Below are 17,453 nucleotides of genomic sequence, written 5' to 3'. Positions count from 1 at the left end.
ACCCCCATACAGTATTTCTACATCACCCCCATAGAGTATTTCTACACCCCCATACAGTATTTCTACACCCCCATACAGTATTTGTACACCCCCATACAGTATTTCTACACCCCATACAGTATTTCTACATCCCCCCATACAGTATTTCTTCATCCCCCACCCCATACAGTATTTCTACATCCCCCATACAGTATTTCTACACCCCATACAGTATTTCTACATCCCCCCATACAGTATTTCTACATCCCCATACAGTATTTCTACACCCCCATACAGTATTTCTACACCCCCCAAATACAGTATTTCTACATCCCCCATACAGTATTTATACACCCCCATAAAGTATTTCTACACCCCCATACAGTATTTCTACACCCCCATACAGTATTTCTACACCCTCCATACAGTATTTCTACACCCCCATACAGTATTTCTACATCCCCCATACAGTATTTCTACACCCCCCATACAGTATTTCTACACCCCCCATACAGTATTTCTACACCCCATACAGTATTTCTACACCCCCATACAGTATTTGTACACCCCCATACAGTATTTCTACACCCCATACAGTATTTCTACATCCCCCATACAGTATTTCTTCATCCCCCACCCCATACAGTATTTCTACATCCCCCATACAGTATTTCTACACCCCATACAGTATTTCTACATCCCCCCCCATACAGTATTTCTACATCCCCATACAGTATTTCTACACCCCCATACAGTATTTCTACACCCCCCAAATACAGTATTTCTACATCCCCCATACAGTATTTATACACCCCCATAAAGTATTTCTACACCCCCATACAGTATTTCTACACCCCCATACAGTATTTCTACACCCCCATACAGTATTTCTACACCCCCATACAGTATTTCTACATCCCCCATACAGTATTTCTACACCCCCCCATACAGTATTTCTACACCCCCATACAGTATTTCTACATCCCCCATACAGTATTTCTACACCCCCATACAGTATTTCTACATCCCCCATACAGTATTTCTACACCCCCATACAGTATTTCTACATCCCCCATACAGTATTTCTACACCCCCATACAGTATTTCTACATCCCCCATACAGTATTTGTACACCCCCATACAGTAGTTCTACACCCCCATACAGTATTTATACATCCCCCCCATACAGTATTTCTACATCCCCCATACAGTATTTCTACACCCCCATACAGTATTTCTACACCCCCATACAGTATTTGTACACCCCCATACAGTAGTTCTACACCCCCATACAGTATTTATACATCCCCCATACAGTATTTATACACCCCCCATACAGTATTTCTACATCTCCCCCCTCCTCAGTTAAAAACTATTCCTGTACTGCAGATTACTGTGGACTGTTGATCCTGCCATCTCCTGTCCCGATCTTGAATCTAAAAACTTCACACGGATGGGGCCTATACCGTTAGGTGATGGGGACTAAACTGTTAGGTGATGGGGACTAAACTGTTAGGTGATGGGGACTAAACTGTTAGGTGATGGGGACTAAACTGTTAGGTGATGGGGATTGTACTGTTAGGTGATGGGGACTGTACTGTTAGGTGATGGGGACTGTACTGTTAGATGATGGGGATTGTACTGCTAGGAGATGGGGACCGTACTGTTAGGTGATGGGGACTGTACTGTTAGGTGATGGGGACCATACTGTTAGGTGATGGGGATTGTACTGCTAGGAGATGGGGACCGTACTGTTAGGTGATGGGGACTGTACTGTTAGATGATGGGGATTGTACTGCTAGGAGATGGGGACCGTACTGTTAGGTGATGGGGACTGTACTGTTAGGTGATGGGGACCATACTGTTAGGTGATGGGGACCATACTGTTAGGTGATGAGGACCATACTGTTAGGTGATGGGGACTGTAGCGTTTAGGTGATGGGACCATACTGTTAGGTGATGGGGACCATACTATTAGGTGATGGGGACTGTAGCGTTTAGGTGATGGGACCATACTGTTAGGTGATGGGGACTGTAGCGTTTAGGTGATGGGACCATACTGTTAGGTGATGGGGACTGTAGCGTTTAGGTGATGGGACCATACTGTTAGGTGAGGGGGTTAATACTGTTTGGTGATGGGGACTGTAGCGTTTAGGTGATGGGGACTGCACTGTTAGGTGATGGGAATTGTACTGTTAGGTGATGGGGACCGTACTGTTAAGTGATGGAGAATGCACTATTAGGTGATGGGGACTATACTGTTAGGTGATGGGGACTGTACTGTTAGGTGATGGGGTTAATACTGTTTGGTGATGGAGACCTTACCATTAGGTGATGGAGACTGCACTATTAGGTGATGGGGACTATACTGTTAGGTGATGGGGATTGTACTGTCAAGTGATGGGGACCATAATGTCAGGTGATGTGGACTGTACTGTTAGGTGATGGGGACGATACTGTTAGGTGATGGGGACTGTACTGTTAGGTGATGGGGACCATACTGTTAGGTGATGAGGACCATACTGTTAGGTGATGAGGACTGTACTTTAATAACAAGATGATACCTTTTTATTCATAATGAATTTCCTATAAATAACCCTTTCATCTGATCCCCATCATTTGTCTCATCGCAGCACTCTTGCTATTTCTGTCTGTATGCAGTTCACACACGCACACACACACATTAAGGGAAAAAAGAGGGGCACAAAGGCTGGGCAATTAGATGTCCATTATGGGTAATTTTTCTCAATGGAGAAGATTGTCTTGATATTTTTCTCTTTCATGTCTTATGTTATCAAGGGCAGAACATTTGAAACATGGTGGTGGTGGTGATGGTAGTTGTGATGGTGGTGATGGTGTTGATGGTGGTGGTGATGGTGGTGGTGATGATTGTGATGGTGGTTGTGGTGGTGGTGATGGTGGTGCTGATGGTGGTGATGGTGATGATGGTGGTGGTGGTCCTGTCTCAGCCTCCAGTATTTATGCTGCAGTAGTTTATGTGTCGGCGGGCTAGGGTCAGTTTGTTATATCTGGAGTACTTCTCCTGTCCTATTCGGTGTCCTGTGTGAATCTAAGTGTGCGTTCTCTAATTCTCTCCTTCTCTCTTTCTTTCTCTCTCTCGGAGGACCTGAGCCCTAGGACCATGCCCCAGGACTACCTGACATGATGACTCCTTGCTGTCCCCAGTCCACCTGGCCGTGCTGCTGCTCCAGTTTCAACTGTTCTGCCTTATTATTATTCGACCATGCTGGTCATTTATGAACATTTGCACATCTTGGCCATGTTCTGTTATAATCTCCACCAGTTAGCCGTGAGCCAGGCGCATCTCCAGGCTAGCAAACTAAATTACTACAACTACAATGCCTCTTTCGCCATCTGGCTTGGATCCTTTGTCGATACGGCGCCCCACCGCACCACCACGACTGGTCTGCCGACGAATACTTAATCCGCTGTGCCTTCAACCGGCCTCCGGCCTACTAACTTTAAACCCCGTGCTAGCGTAGTATCTACTACTCCACGGCTTCGTGCTGCTGCTCCAGTTTCAACTGTTCTGCCTTATTATTATTCGACCATGCTGGTCATTTATGAACATTTGAACATCTTGGCCATGTTCTGTTATAATCTCCACCCGGCACAGCCAGAAGAGGACTGGCCACCCCACATAGCCTGGTTCCTCTCTAGGTTTCTTCCTAGGTTCTGGCCTTTCTAGGGAGTTTTTCCTAGCCACCGTGCTTCTACACCTGCATTGCTTGCTGTTTGGGGTTTTAGGCTGGGTTTCTGTACAGCACTTTGAGATATCAGCTGATGTACGAAGGGCTATATAAATACATTTGATTTGATTTGATTTTGGTAGTGGTTGTGATGGTGAAAATGATGGGGGTGGTGATGATAGTGGTGAAGGTGGTGATGATGGTATTGGTGGTGATGATGGTGGTGGTGAGGATGGTGGTGGTGGTGGGGGTGGTGGTTGTGATGGTGGTAATGATGGGAGTGGTGGTGATGGTAGTGGTGGTGATGGTGGTGTTGTGATGGTGGTGGTGGTGGTGATGGTGGTGATGATGGTGGTGATGATGGTGGTTGTGATGGTGGAAATGATGGGAGTGGTAATGATGGTGGTGATGGTGGTGGTGGTGGAGATTATGGTATTGCTGGTGATGGTGGTGATGATGGTGGTGGTAGTGGTTGTGATGGTGGAAATGATGGGAGTGGTGATGATGATGGTGGTGATGGTAGTATTGGTGGTGATAATGGTGATGGTGGTGGTGATGGTGGTATTGGTGGTGATGATGGTGGTGGTGGTGATGGTGGTGATGGTGGTGATAATGGTGGTGGTAGTGGTTGTGATGGTGGAAATGATGGGAGTGGTGATGATGGTGGTGATGGTGGTATTGGTGGTGATAATGGTGATGGTGGTGGTGATTGTGGTGGTATTGGTGGTGATGATGGTGGTGATGGTGGTGGTGATGGTGGTGATGGTGGTGATAATGGTGATGTTGGTGGTGGGGATGGTGATGATGGTGCTGGTGGTGGTTGTGATGGGGTTAATGATGGGGCGGTGATGATAGTGGTGATGGTGGTGGTGCTGCTGATGATAGTGGTGGTGTTGATGATGGTGGTGGTGATGGTATTGGTGGTGATGATGGGGGTGGTGATGATGGCGGTGGTGATGATGGCGGTGATGATGGTATTGGTGGTGACGATGGTGGTGGTTATTGTGGTGGCGTTGGAATTGGTGGTTATGATGGTAGTGGTTGTGATGATGGGTGTGATGGTGGTGGTGATGAGGATGGTGGTGGTGGTGATGATGGTGATGTTGGTGGTGGGGGTGGTGATGATGGTGCTGGTGGTGGTTGTGATGGGGATAATGATGGGAGTGGTGATGATGGGATGGTGATGGTGGTGGTGATGGTATTGGTGGTGGTGGTGATGATGACGGTAGTGGTGGTGGTGGAAATTATGGGAGTGGTGATGATGGGGGTTGCGATGAGGGTATGATGGTATTGGTAGGGATGACAGTGGTGGTGATGGTGGTGGTGTTGGTATTGGTGGTGATGACGATGCTGGTGGTTGTGATGATGGTATTGGTGGTGATGATGGTGGTGATGATGGTGATGTTGGTGGTGGGGGTGGTGATGATGGTGGTTGTGATGGGGCTAATGATGGGAGTGGTGATGATGGGGTGGTGATGATGGTGGTGCTGGTGGTGGTGGTATTGGTGGTAATGATGGTGGTGGTGATGGTATTGGTGGTGATGATGGTGGTGGTAGTGATGATGGCGGTGGTGGTGGAAATTATGGGAGTGGCGATGATGGGGGTTGTGATGATGGTGGTGAAGATGGTATTGGTGGTGATGATGGTGGTGGTGATGGTGGTGGTTGTGATGGTGGTGATGATGGTGATGGTGGTGATGATGGTGGTGGTGATGGTGGAAATGATGGGAGTGGTCATGATGGGGGTGGTGATGATGGTGGTGATGTTGGTATTGGTGGTGGTGATGATTGGTTTTGATGGGGATGATGGTATTGGTGGTGATGATTGTGGTGATGTTGGTGGTGGGGGTGGTGATGGTGGTGTGGGTGGTGGTTGTGATGGGGCTAATGATGGGAGTGGTGATGATGGGGTGGTGCTGCTGATGATGGTGGTGGTGATGGTATTGGTGGTGATGATGGTGGTGATGGTGGAAATTATGGGAGTGGTGATGATGGTGGTGATGATGGTATTGGTGGTGATGATGGTGGTGGTGATGGTGGTGGTATTGGTGGTGATGATGGTGACGATGCTGGTGGTTGTGATGATGGTATTGGTGGTGATTATGGTGATGGTGTTGGTTTTGGTGGTGATGATGATGGTATTGGTTGTGATGGTGGAAATGGTGGGAGCTGTGATGATGGGGGTGGAGATGAGGGTGGTGATGATGATATTGGTAGTGAGTGATGATGGTGGTGATGGTGGTGTTGATGGTGGTGGTGATGATATTGGTGTTGACGGTGGTGGTGATGGTGATGGTGGTTGTGGTGATGGTGGTAGTGATAGTGCTGCTGATGTGGTGGTGGTGATGTTGGTGGTGGTGATGGTATTTGTGGTGATGGTGTTCGTGGTGGTATTGGTGGTGGTGGTGGTGGTTGTGATGGTGGACATGATGGGAGTGGTGATGATGGGGGTGGTGATGATTGTATTGGTGATGATGATGGTGGTGATGATATTGGTGGTGATGGTGGTGGTGCTGGGGGTGATGTTGATGGTGGTGGTGATGATGATGGTATTGGTGGTGATGATGTTGGTGATGGTGGTTGTGGTGATGATGGTGGTGATGGTGGTGGTGGGGGTGGTGATGATGGTGTTGGTGGTGGTTGTGATGGGGATAATGATGGGAGTGGTGATGATGGGGTGGTGATGATGGTGTTGCTGGTGGTGATGGTGGTAGTGATGGTGCTGCTGATGATGGTGGTGGTGATGTTGGTGGTGGTGATGGTATTGGGTGGTGATGGTGGTGATGATGGTATTGGTGGTGATGATGGTGGTGGTGGTGATGATGACTGTGGTGGTGATTATGGTGATGGTGTTGGTTTTGGTGGTGATGGTGGTGATGATGATGGTATTGGTGGTGATGGTGGTTGTGATGGTGGAAATGGTGGGAGTTGTGATGATGGGGGTGGAGATGAGGGTGTTGATGATGATATTGGTAGTGAGTGATGATGGTGGTGATGGTAGTGTTGATGGTGGTGTTGGTGTTGATGGTGGTGATGGTGGTTGTGGTTGTGGTGATGGTGGTAGTGATGGTGCTGCTGATGTGGTGGTGGTGATGTTGGTGGTGGTGATGGTATTGGTGGTGATTATGGTGGTGATGGTGATGGTGGTGTTTATGGTATTGGTGGTGGTCATGGTGGTGATGATGGTGGTGATGGTAGTGTTGATGGTGGTGTTGGTGATGATGGTGGTGATGGTGGTAGTGGTTGTGATGGTGGTGCTGGTATTGGTGATGGTATTGGTGGTGGTGATGGTGGTGATGGATTTGGTGGTGATGGCGAATGGTGGTGGTGATGGTATTTGTGGTGATGGTGTTCGTGGTGGTATTGGTGGTGGTGGTGGTGGTTGTGATGGTGGACATGATGGGAGTGGTGATGATGGGGGTGGTGATGATGGTGGTGATGATTGTATTAGTGATGATGATGGTGGTGATGATATTGGTGTTGACGGTGATGGTGATGGTGGTTGTGGTGATGGTGGTAGTGATAGTGCTGCTGATGTGGTGGTGGTGATGTTGGTGGTGGTGATGGTATTGGTGGTGATTATGGTGGTGGTGATGATGGTGGTGATGGTTGTTGTGATGGTGGTGATGGTGGAGATGATGGTGGTGATTGTGATGGTGGAAATTATGGGAGTGGTGATGATGGTATTGGTGGTGATGATGTTGGTGATGGTGGTTGTGGTGATGATGGTGGTGATGGTGGTGATGTTGGTGGTGGGGGTGGTGATGATGGTGTTGGTGGTGGTTGTGATGGGGATAATGATGGGAGTGGTGATGATGGGGTGGTGATGATGGTGGTGCTGGTGGTGATGGTGGTAGTGATGGTGCTGCTGATGATGGTGGTGGTGATGTTGGTGGTGGTGATGGTATTGGTGGTGATTATGGTGGTGGTGGTGATGGTGGTGTTGATGGTATTGGTGGTGGTGATGGTGGTGATGGTATTGGTGGTGATGATGGTGGTGATGGTTGTTGTGATGGTGGTGATGGTGGAAATTATGGGAGTGGTGATGATGGGGATGGTGATGATGGTATTGGTGATGATGGTGGTGGTTGTGATGTTGGAAATGGTGGGAGTGGTGATGATGGGGGTGGTGATGGTGGTGATGGTGGTGGTGATGGTATTGGTGATGATGATGGTGGTTATGGTTGTTGTGATGGTGGTGATGGTGGTATTGGTGGTGATGGTATTGGTGATGGTGATGGTATTTGTGGTGATGGTGGTGCCGATGGTGATGATGGTGGTTATGGTGGTGATGATGATGGTGATGGTATTGGTGATGGTGGTATTGGTGGTGATGGTGGTTTGTGATGTTGGAAATGATGGGAGAGGTGATGATGGGGGTGGTGATGATGGTGGTGGTGGTGATGGTATTGGTGGTGATGATGGTGGTGATGGCATTGGTGGTGATGATGGTGGTGATGGTATTTGTGGTGATGGTATGGTTATGATGGTGGTGGTGGTCATGGTATTGGTGGTGGTGCTGGTATTTGTGGTGATGGTGGTGGTGCTGGTAGTGGTCGTGGTGATGATAATTGGGGTGGTGGTGTGGGGGCGATATAATAGAAAAGCCCAGCCAGAAGGACCAACAAGCGGACACACTTACAAGATGAAGTCGTCCTGGCTGGAACGGATCTGGCCCAGAGCAGGGAAGGAGGGCAGGCCAGTGTTGAAGATACCCCTGCAGAGGAACAAATACTGTCTCAGTCTCCATCAGGGCTAGGCTACCCATAAAGATACAATATTAACCAAGATGGCCGTGGTGTAGTCGCCTGTATGACAATTTCCATTCTAGGGTTTTATCTAGTGTTCTGGAATGACACGGCAGGGTTTATTTACAAACGAGCACCATGCACACTTAACTCTGCTAATGACTTACCAACTGAGCTAATTGATCAACATCTGTGATTGGCTAAATTCCACCTAACTGGGCATGCAAGCTCAAGCTAATAACTTCACATTCATTATCTCCAGTACCATATACCCAGTTTCTCATTGATAAAAAAAAGTGTTTTTCTACATTATGTCCTAAAAAAAAGAAAAAAAGAAAAAGAAGCGATAAGACTGCGAAACAACTTGTTTTTTAAACAAACTCTTGCCCTGACTCTATGCACACACACTGGTTTCTACCCATACTTTCACACATGCTTACGCTTACACACACACACACACACACACACACACACACACACACACACACACACACACACACACACTCACACAAACACACACACACACACACATGCATTCTGATGACAAACACAAACACTCACACATACAGTGGGGCAAAAAAGTATTTAGTCAGCGACCAATTATGCTAGTTCTCCCACTTAAAAAGATGAGAGGCCTGTAATATTCATCATAGGTACACTTCAACTATGACAGACAAAATGAGAAAAAAAAAATCCAGAAAATCACATTGTAGGATTTTTTATGAATTTATTTGCTAATTATGGTGGAAAATAAGTATTTGGTCAATAACAAAAGTTTATCTCAATACTCAATACTGTTATATACCCTTTGTTGGCAATGACAGAGGTCAAACGTTTTCTGTAAGTCTTCACAAGGTTTTCAGACACTGTTGCTGGTATTTTGGCCCATTCCTCCATGCAGATCTCCTCTAGAGCAGTGATGTTTTGGGGCTGTTGCTGGGCAACACGGACTTTCAACTCCCTCTAAAGATTTTCTATGGGGTTGAGATCTGGAGACTGGCTAGGCCACTCCAGGACCTTGAAATGCTTCTTACGAAGCCACTCCTTCATTGCCCGGGCGGTGTGTTTGGGATCATTGTCATGCTGAAAGACCCAGCCACGTTTCATCTTCAATGCCCTTGCTGATGGAAGGAGGTTTTCACTCAAAACCTCACGATACATGGCCCCATTCATTCTTTCCTTTACACAGATCATTCGTCCTGGTCCCTTTGCAGAAAAACAGCCCCAAAGCATGATGTTTCCACCCCCATGCTTCACAGTAGGTATGGTGTTCTTTGGATGCAACTCAGCATTCTTTGTCCTCCAAACACGACGAGTTGAGTTTTTACCAAAAAGTTCTATTTTGGTTTCATCTGACCATATGACATTCTCCCAATCTTCTTCTGGATCATCCAAATGCTCTCTAGCAAACTTCAGATGGGCCTGAACATGTACTGGCTTAAGCAGGGGGACACGTCTGGCACTGCAGGATTTGAGTCCCTGGCGGCGTAGTGTGTTACTGATGGTAGGCTTTGTTACTTTGGTCCCAGCTCTCTGAAGGTCATTCACTAGGTCCCCCCGTGTGGTTCTGGGATTTTTGCTCACCGTTCTTGTGATCATTTTGACCCCACGGAGTGAGATCTTGCATGGAGCCCCAGATCGAGGGAGATTATCAATGGTCTTGTATGTCTTCCATTTCCTAATAATTGCTCCCACAGTTGATTTCTTCAAACCAAGCTGCTTACCTATTGCAGATTCAGTCTTCCCAGCCTGGTGCAGGTCTACAATTTTGTTTCTGGTGTCCTTTGACAGCTCTTTGGTCTTGGCCATAGTGGAGTTTGGAGTGTGACTGTTTGAGGTTGTGGACAGGTGTCTTTTATACTGATAACAAGTTCAAACAGGTGCCATTAATACAGGTAACGAGTGGAGGACAGAGGAGCCTCTTAAAGAAGAATTTACAGGTCTGTGAGAGCCAGAAATCTTGCTTGTTTGTAGGTGACCAAATACTTATTTTCCACCATAATTTGCAAATAAATTCATTAACAACCCTACAATCATGTTGTCTGTCATAGTTGAAGTGTACCTATTACAGGCCTCTCTCATCTTTTTAAGTGGGAGAACTTGCACAATTGGTGACTGACTAAATACTTTTTTGCCCCACTGTATGGGACCAGGTAGCTCATTTGGTAGAGCATGGAGCATGGTGCACACATCACTGTAAGTTGCTCTGGATAAAAGGGTTCTGATAAATGATTAAATTAAATTATTATAAATTAGGTAGTCAAAGTGAAGCCCGAATCTAATGCATCTTCCTGTAAAAGGACAGGAGAATACCAACATGAACAAGACAACACTTCATCGATGAAAGGGCTCCTGGAAGACATACTCATTAAGTGACTGGACCATTGTTTCTTGTAGCCATTTCACAGTTCTCTGCTTCTTCCTTTTCTTGAACACGTGTGGAAGGTTTTACTTGACTAATATGGTAGCACCTGAGGTTCTACTTGACTAATATGGTAGCACCTGAGGTTCTACTTGACTAATATGGTAGCACCTGAGGTTTTACTTGACTAATATGGTAGCACCTGAAGTTTTACTTGACTAATATGGTAGCACCTGAAGTTTTACTTCACTAATATGGTAGCACCTGAAGTTTTACTTGAATAATATGGTAGCATCTGAAGTTTTACTCGACTAATATGGTAGCACCTGAGGTTTTACTTGACTAATATGGTAGCACCTGAAGTTTTACTTGACTAATATGGTAGCACCTGAGGTTTTACTTGACTAATATGGTAGCACCTGAGGTTTTACTTGACTAATATGGTAGCACCTGAGGTTTTACTTGACTAATATGGTAGCACCTGAGGTTTTACTTGACTAATATGGTAGCACCTGAAGTTTTACTTGACTAATATGGTAACACCTGAGGTTTTACTTGACTAATATGGTAGCACCTGAAGTTTTACTTGACTAATATGGTAGCACCTGAGGTTTTACTTGACTAATATGGTAGCACCTGAGGTTTTACTTGACTAATATGGTAGCACCTGAGGTTTTACTTGACTAATATGGTAGCACCTGAAGTTTTACTTGACTAATATGGTAGCACCTGAGGTTTTACTTGACTAATATGGTAGCACCTGAGTTTTACATTATTTCTATGGTAGCAGAGGTGGTTTGCAGCTCTCTTAAGGAGCAATCGACCTTATTCACAGCAGAATGTTCGACCATAAACAGCCAGTGTGGGTAGCTGATAAACGGTTGGGTCTTTTTAAAAACCATCACGGCTAGCATTTTTTCTTCTTCTGAGTATCCAAATACAAATATTAATCGTTGCGGTGTGAAGCGGTTTTTGATCTGCAGGGTTTATGCATGGGAGCGTTCTTACCCCATTAAAAATTATGAACATAAAAATATAAAAGAAATCTGTGAATAAGGTCTGAAGCTGTCATGACAGTTAATTGTTGCATCAAAATAGGTTTTTAGTCAACTTACCCGGTAAAATAAGGGTAAATAAATTAAATGAAATAATTTCCCCCACTTACAGGTACTTTAAGTTTGTTAGGTCCTTGAATGCCTCTGGGTCAATGTAAGACAGGCTCCTGATACCCCTTATCTCTCTGTGACACACATAAACACAAACACACACACACAGACACACACAGTAAATTAATGTGATGCGCACACACTTGAACAACAACCAACACCACAGCACACAGTCCAAAATGTCCATAATGTTACCATGTTCTATGTTACCATGTTACCATGACACCATGTTCTATGTTACCATGATACCATGTTCTATGTTACCATGATACCATGTTCTATGTTACCATGTTACCATGTTCTATATTACCATGTTGCTATGTTACCACATTCTATGTTACCATGTTTCATGTTACCATGTTTCATGTTACCATATTCTATGTTACCATGTTCTATGTTACCATGTTACCATGTTCTATGTTACCATGTTCTATGTTACCATGTTACCATGTTCTATGTTACCATATTCTATGTTACCATGTTCTATGTTACCATGTTCTATGTTACCATGTTCTATGTTACCATGTTCTATATTACCATGTTACCATGTTCTATGTTACCATGTTCTATGTTACCATGTTACCATGTTCTATGTTACCATGTTCTATGTTACCATGTTACCATGTTCTATGTTACCATGTTCTATGTTACCATGTTTCATGTTACCATGTTACCATGTTCTATGTTACCATGTTCTATGTTACTATGTTACCATGTTTCATGTTACCATATTCTATGTTACCATGTTCTATGTTACCATGTTCTATGTTACCATCTTGCCATGTTACCATGTTCTATGTTACCATGTTACACGTTACCATGTTCTATGTTACCATGTTCTATGTTACCATGTTCTATGTTACCATGTTACATGTTACCATGTTCTATGTTACCATGTTCTATGTTACCATGTTACATGTTACCATGTTCTATGTTACCATGTTCTATGTTACCATGTTACCATGTTCTATGTTACCATGTTCTATGTTACCATGTTACCATGTTCTATGTTACCATATTCTATGTTACCATGTTCTATGTTACCATGTTCTATGTTGCCATGTTCTATGTTACCATGTTACCATGTTCTATGTTGCCATGTTACCACACTCTATGTTACCATGTTTCATGTTACCATGTTCTATGTTACCATCTTGCCATGTTACACTGTTCTCTGTTACCATGTTTTACGTTATCATGTTACCATGTTCTATATCACCATCTTCTATGTTACCATGTTACCATGTTCTATGTTACCATGTTCTATGTTACCATGTTACCATGTTCTATGTTACCATGTTGCCATGTTACCACACTCTATGTTACCATGTTTCATGTTACCATGTTCTATGTTACCATCTTGCCATGTTACACTGTTCTCTGTTACCATGTTTTACGTTATCATGTTACCAGGTTCTATATCACCATCTTCTATGTTACCATGTTACCATGTTCTATGTTACCATGTTACCATGTTACCATGTTCTATGTTACCATGTAACCATGTTCCATGTTCCCAGTGCCAAACACATTTCTACCATACTGGAATGCAATCATAATCACCCAGGAAGAGAAAAGATAGGGTTGGATCAGTAATCCTCGCCCCTGTTTTGGTAAAAAGCTGAGGGATGGGGCTGGAGACATGTAAGCACTCTCAAATTCATAGACAGAGCTACGCATACAGGGATCCATGATATCCAAAGTATAGTTTTAACTATGTTTTGAGGCTATATAGTGTTTGTTTACATTTACTATGTTTACAAACATTGGAGTAAAACAAGCTTATATTTTGGGATCTGATGGGGTACAACAGCTGAACTAATTTCATGAGACATTTATAAGTTATATTCATTAAGAATCAATGGGTACATCATTATCTTATAAGTCAAAAAGGATATAGCAGCTGAATATTGCCTCTTGAGAAGACACATTTCAGCCGAATGTAGTCAGTTGTGCAACTGAGTAGGTATCCCCTTTCCCTTTCCTTAAGCCACAACCCAGAGTCTGTGCATGTCTACCGTGGCTGTTTGGGAGACTGCAACCACAACAAAAACAGCATCTGTGCAGGGCCGGACTAACCAAATCTGGGGCCCCGTACTCTTTGTGGTAGAAATACATTTTTGCTGTTTTAAAACTAAATTCCAGCAATTCTACACATTTTGCCTTTGAGAGAAAAATGTGCTCGTATTTCCTGTAGATTTACACATTTCGACATGGCTTATGCCTTTTTCTTATGTTGTCTGAGTGACTCAAACAGTTTAACAAAATCAGTGGACGTCACCTGGGGCCCCGGGGCATGTGCTCCGGTCGGTAATTCGGGCCCTGCCTCTGTGCCAGCCGTTGAGAATTCATGTAAATGCATGTTATTTTCCAATATTTTTATTCAGTCTCTCGTTTGGTCATGTAATTGATATTTCTCTGTCTAAACCTTTTAGGCTAAACGAAGATTCAGGCACCTCCTATTCCAATTCCAAACCACATGGTTGGTCTAACAGAGCCTCCAATTCCAAACCACATGGTTGGGCTAAAAGAGCCTCCAATTCCAAACCACATGGTTGGTCTAACAGAGCCTCCAATTCCAAACCACATGGTTGGGCTAAAAGAGCCTCCAATTCCAAACCACATGGTTGGGCTAAAAGAGCCTCCAATTCCAAACCACATGGTTGGGCTAAAAGAGCCTCCAATTCCAAACCACATGGTTGGTCTAACAGAGCCTCCAATTCCAAACCACATGGTTGGGCTAAAAGAGCCTCCAATTCCAAACCACATACCGTTGGGCTAAAACGCAAACTCTTAATGGTAGATTGGAGGCTCTATATGCGCTGCAACCCTGAGCTGAGGTAGATAGATATATGAGATAAGAGAGAAAAGGGTTTCTGAAGAAAAAAGAGGGACTGTGGCGGGGCCACCTACCCTAGAGTACTTACATGTGGATAGCATTGGTCAGCTTGTGAAAAGAATGTCTCTCCAGACTCCTCAGACTTTCATCATCTGATATGTAACTGATTGGGAAAATATAGAATGGACATGTATAACTTTTTCACTGCAAGAACAGATTGGATAGAAATACATTGTGTACAGTCCCGAGCTACATCTACATCCCAGGCTGTTCCCCTGTAGGCCCTATGGAAGTGTATGGAAGTGAGACAATCAATGACGGGCTGTTCAGTTCTAGGATATCATACTTTTACCACTACAGATATAACATAGTAGCATATGTTACAAACGAAAACCTACATGTGAGAGATGTTGATCAAGTTGGCGAAGGCATCCTGAGATATGGAGGTCAGTCTTGTCTCCACAAGCCACCTGTTGTGATAATACATCCATAATCCATTTTTTTTATAGTGCTTTTCATTTCATTTGTGTTGTTCGTGTAATGGTATCCATTCTAGTTTTCACATCTCTATAATATCCATGCAACTCATTATTATACCGCATTAACTTTTTTTGTTGTAATTTAGTTACCTGCAAATACCAAGTAACTATTGCCTGACCTGTTACATCCATAGACATTATATAGTTAATAGAAACATATTTGGGGGCTATGGGGTGATGGTTACAAGTCAGTGTAGATCTGCAGAAAGAGAGAGTGATTGTTCTGTCGACATCGTATCCAATAGAAGCTGATTATTATTATTATTATTATTATTATTAGATTATACACATTTACAAGATGAGAATACCTTCTTTGTATGTTGGGTAATGATAAAAACAGACAGCTGTGTTAAACCCATGAGGTAAGAATCAATAGGTAAATATAAAGAATTCAAATCACCAGTTGAACAGATTTCTTGAATCGCAGACTGTAGCTTAAAACTGAACCCCACTACTAGGTATTATTCGTCGTATGTCAATTAAGTGAACTTCTCTTTCGCTGAGTTATTCCTTTAAATCAACATCACTTCGACTGACTGACAGGGCCGGTAAAAAGAAACAGTAGAAAGATACGGAAACGAGAGTACTTACAGCTCTTTAGTGCTGGGATGGAATGCAGGTAGGACGTCAATTTCGAAGCATGACACTGTTTTCGTACTGTCCCATTTGGTGCAGTCGCAAAAAGTTGGACAAACGTCGATGTTTTCAGTTGAATCGACCGGTGAAGCGATGAAAAGTATAAACATACGAATAATTAGATTCATTTTCAGAAAGATTACTGAATCGATATCCTCGCTCATTATTTGGTATTGCGTGAAGCCTATGAACGCATATTCGGCACATTAAAGTTTAATTTCCAATGTCAAGGTATATTACAGTTGTATTCGCCCGTATAGCATCTCATGTAGACATGTACTCCCAAGTTAAGTCAAAATTGATAGAGATGCGGTACGGGGGCGTTCCGTTCATCTGAAACTTGCGTGCGTTGAACGTGGCTGAATCACACGGCATGGGGTGGGGAGTTACTGTTACGTTGCATTCGGACTTTTCAGGATTTTTAAGTTAATGCGTGGTACTGTAAGTTATTTATTGGGAATATACAGTTCCACTAATATTTTCATATTGGACAGATTGTAGGATCTGGGGCCAGGAGTTTTGTAGATTCATACGAACCATCCAGGGCCCGTTTCCCGATGGCGATGCATTGTACAAAATAACGGCCGTAGACACGTTTCCCAAAACACCACGTAGGGCACTCGATACAAACGGAAATGTACCTGTGTCGTTACAAGAGCTGTCCAATGCTGACAATTATTCCAGAATAAAGGCGAAATAGTTAGCTGTAGCTCTTTAGAGGATACCTATTCAAATGTATCTTTTATTTATATATTTGTGGGGTTTTTTTACAGAGAAGAAATGTTCTGTAGCCTGTTATGTATTTGTCTGTACTATATGTTTGCCATCTGTTATGTAATCTAAGTATTTTCTCGTGCTATTTTCTACGCGATGTTTGATTGATGTAAACTCTGAATTTCTTCAGTTTATGTAAACTGTGTGCAAGAATGAATAAAAATCGAAATCGAAAATATCAACTATCAGCTATAACTAGAATATGATGACAACGGTTTTCGTAATTGCGCAACAAATCATTGTAGCCTAATGGCAGGCAGGAATTGAGCCCTATCAAGGCCTACAGATATTATACAATTGAGTCATACTAAATGATTAAACATGAAGTAGCAAGTTGCTGTGTTGCCATGAAACCTAATATGTTGACCTTCAAGCTATTGGTTAGGCTACAGTGAAATGAGGTGTTGACCTTCAAGCTATTGGTTAGGCTACAGTGAAATGAGGGAGCTTTTAGATGATAGTAATATATAAGTCTAATAGATACAAATATTGAAGCAGCTCAGATGTAGCCTTATGACTCAGTAGCCTTATGACTTAATACTAGGTTGGTCTATCGATTGCACATACAATATATAGACAAACGTATGTGGACGTCCTATCAAATTAGTGGAGTACACAGCCATGCAATCTCCATAGACAAACATTGGCAGTAGAATGGCCTTACTGAAGAGCTCAGTGAAAGGATGCCACCTTTCTAACA

The 17,453-nt window shown here is 43.7% G+C and overlaps 1 pseudogene; it reads right to left on the bottom strand.

The window, feature by feature from the left end:
- Positions 1-16,299, bottom strand: part of LOC112236091 — a 44,452-nt pseudogene extending 28,153 nt beyond the window's left edge.
- Between the last annotated feature and the right edge of the window lie 1,154 nt (positions 16,300-17,453).

This window comes from Oncorhynchus tshawytscha, linkage group LG08 (genome assembly GCF_018296145.1).
Source record: "Oncorhynchus tshawytscha isolate Ot180627B linkage group LG08, Otsh_v2.0, whole genome shotgun sequence".
NCBI classification, from domain to species: Eukaryota; Metazoa; Chordata; class Actinopteri; order Salmoniformes; family Salmonidae; genus Oncorhynchus; species Oncorhynchus tshawytscha.
Note: the sequence above shows the minus strand (reverse complement) of the source record. Positions and strands in the feature narration are given on the sequence as shown.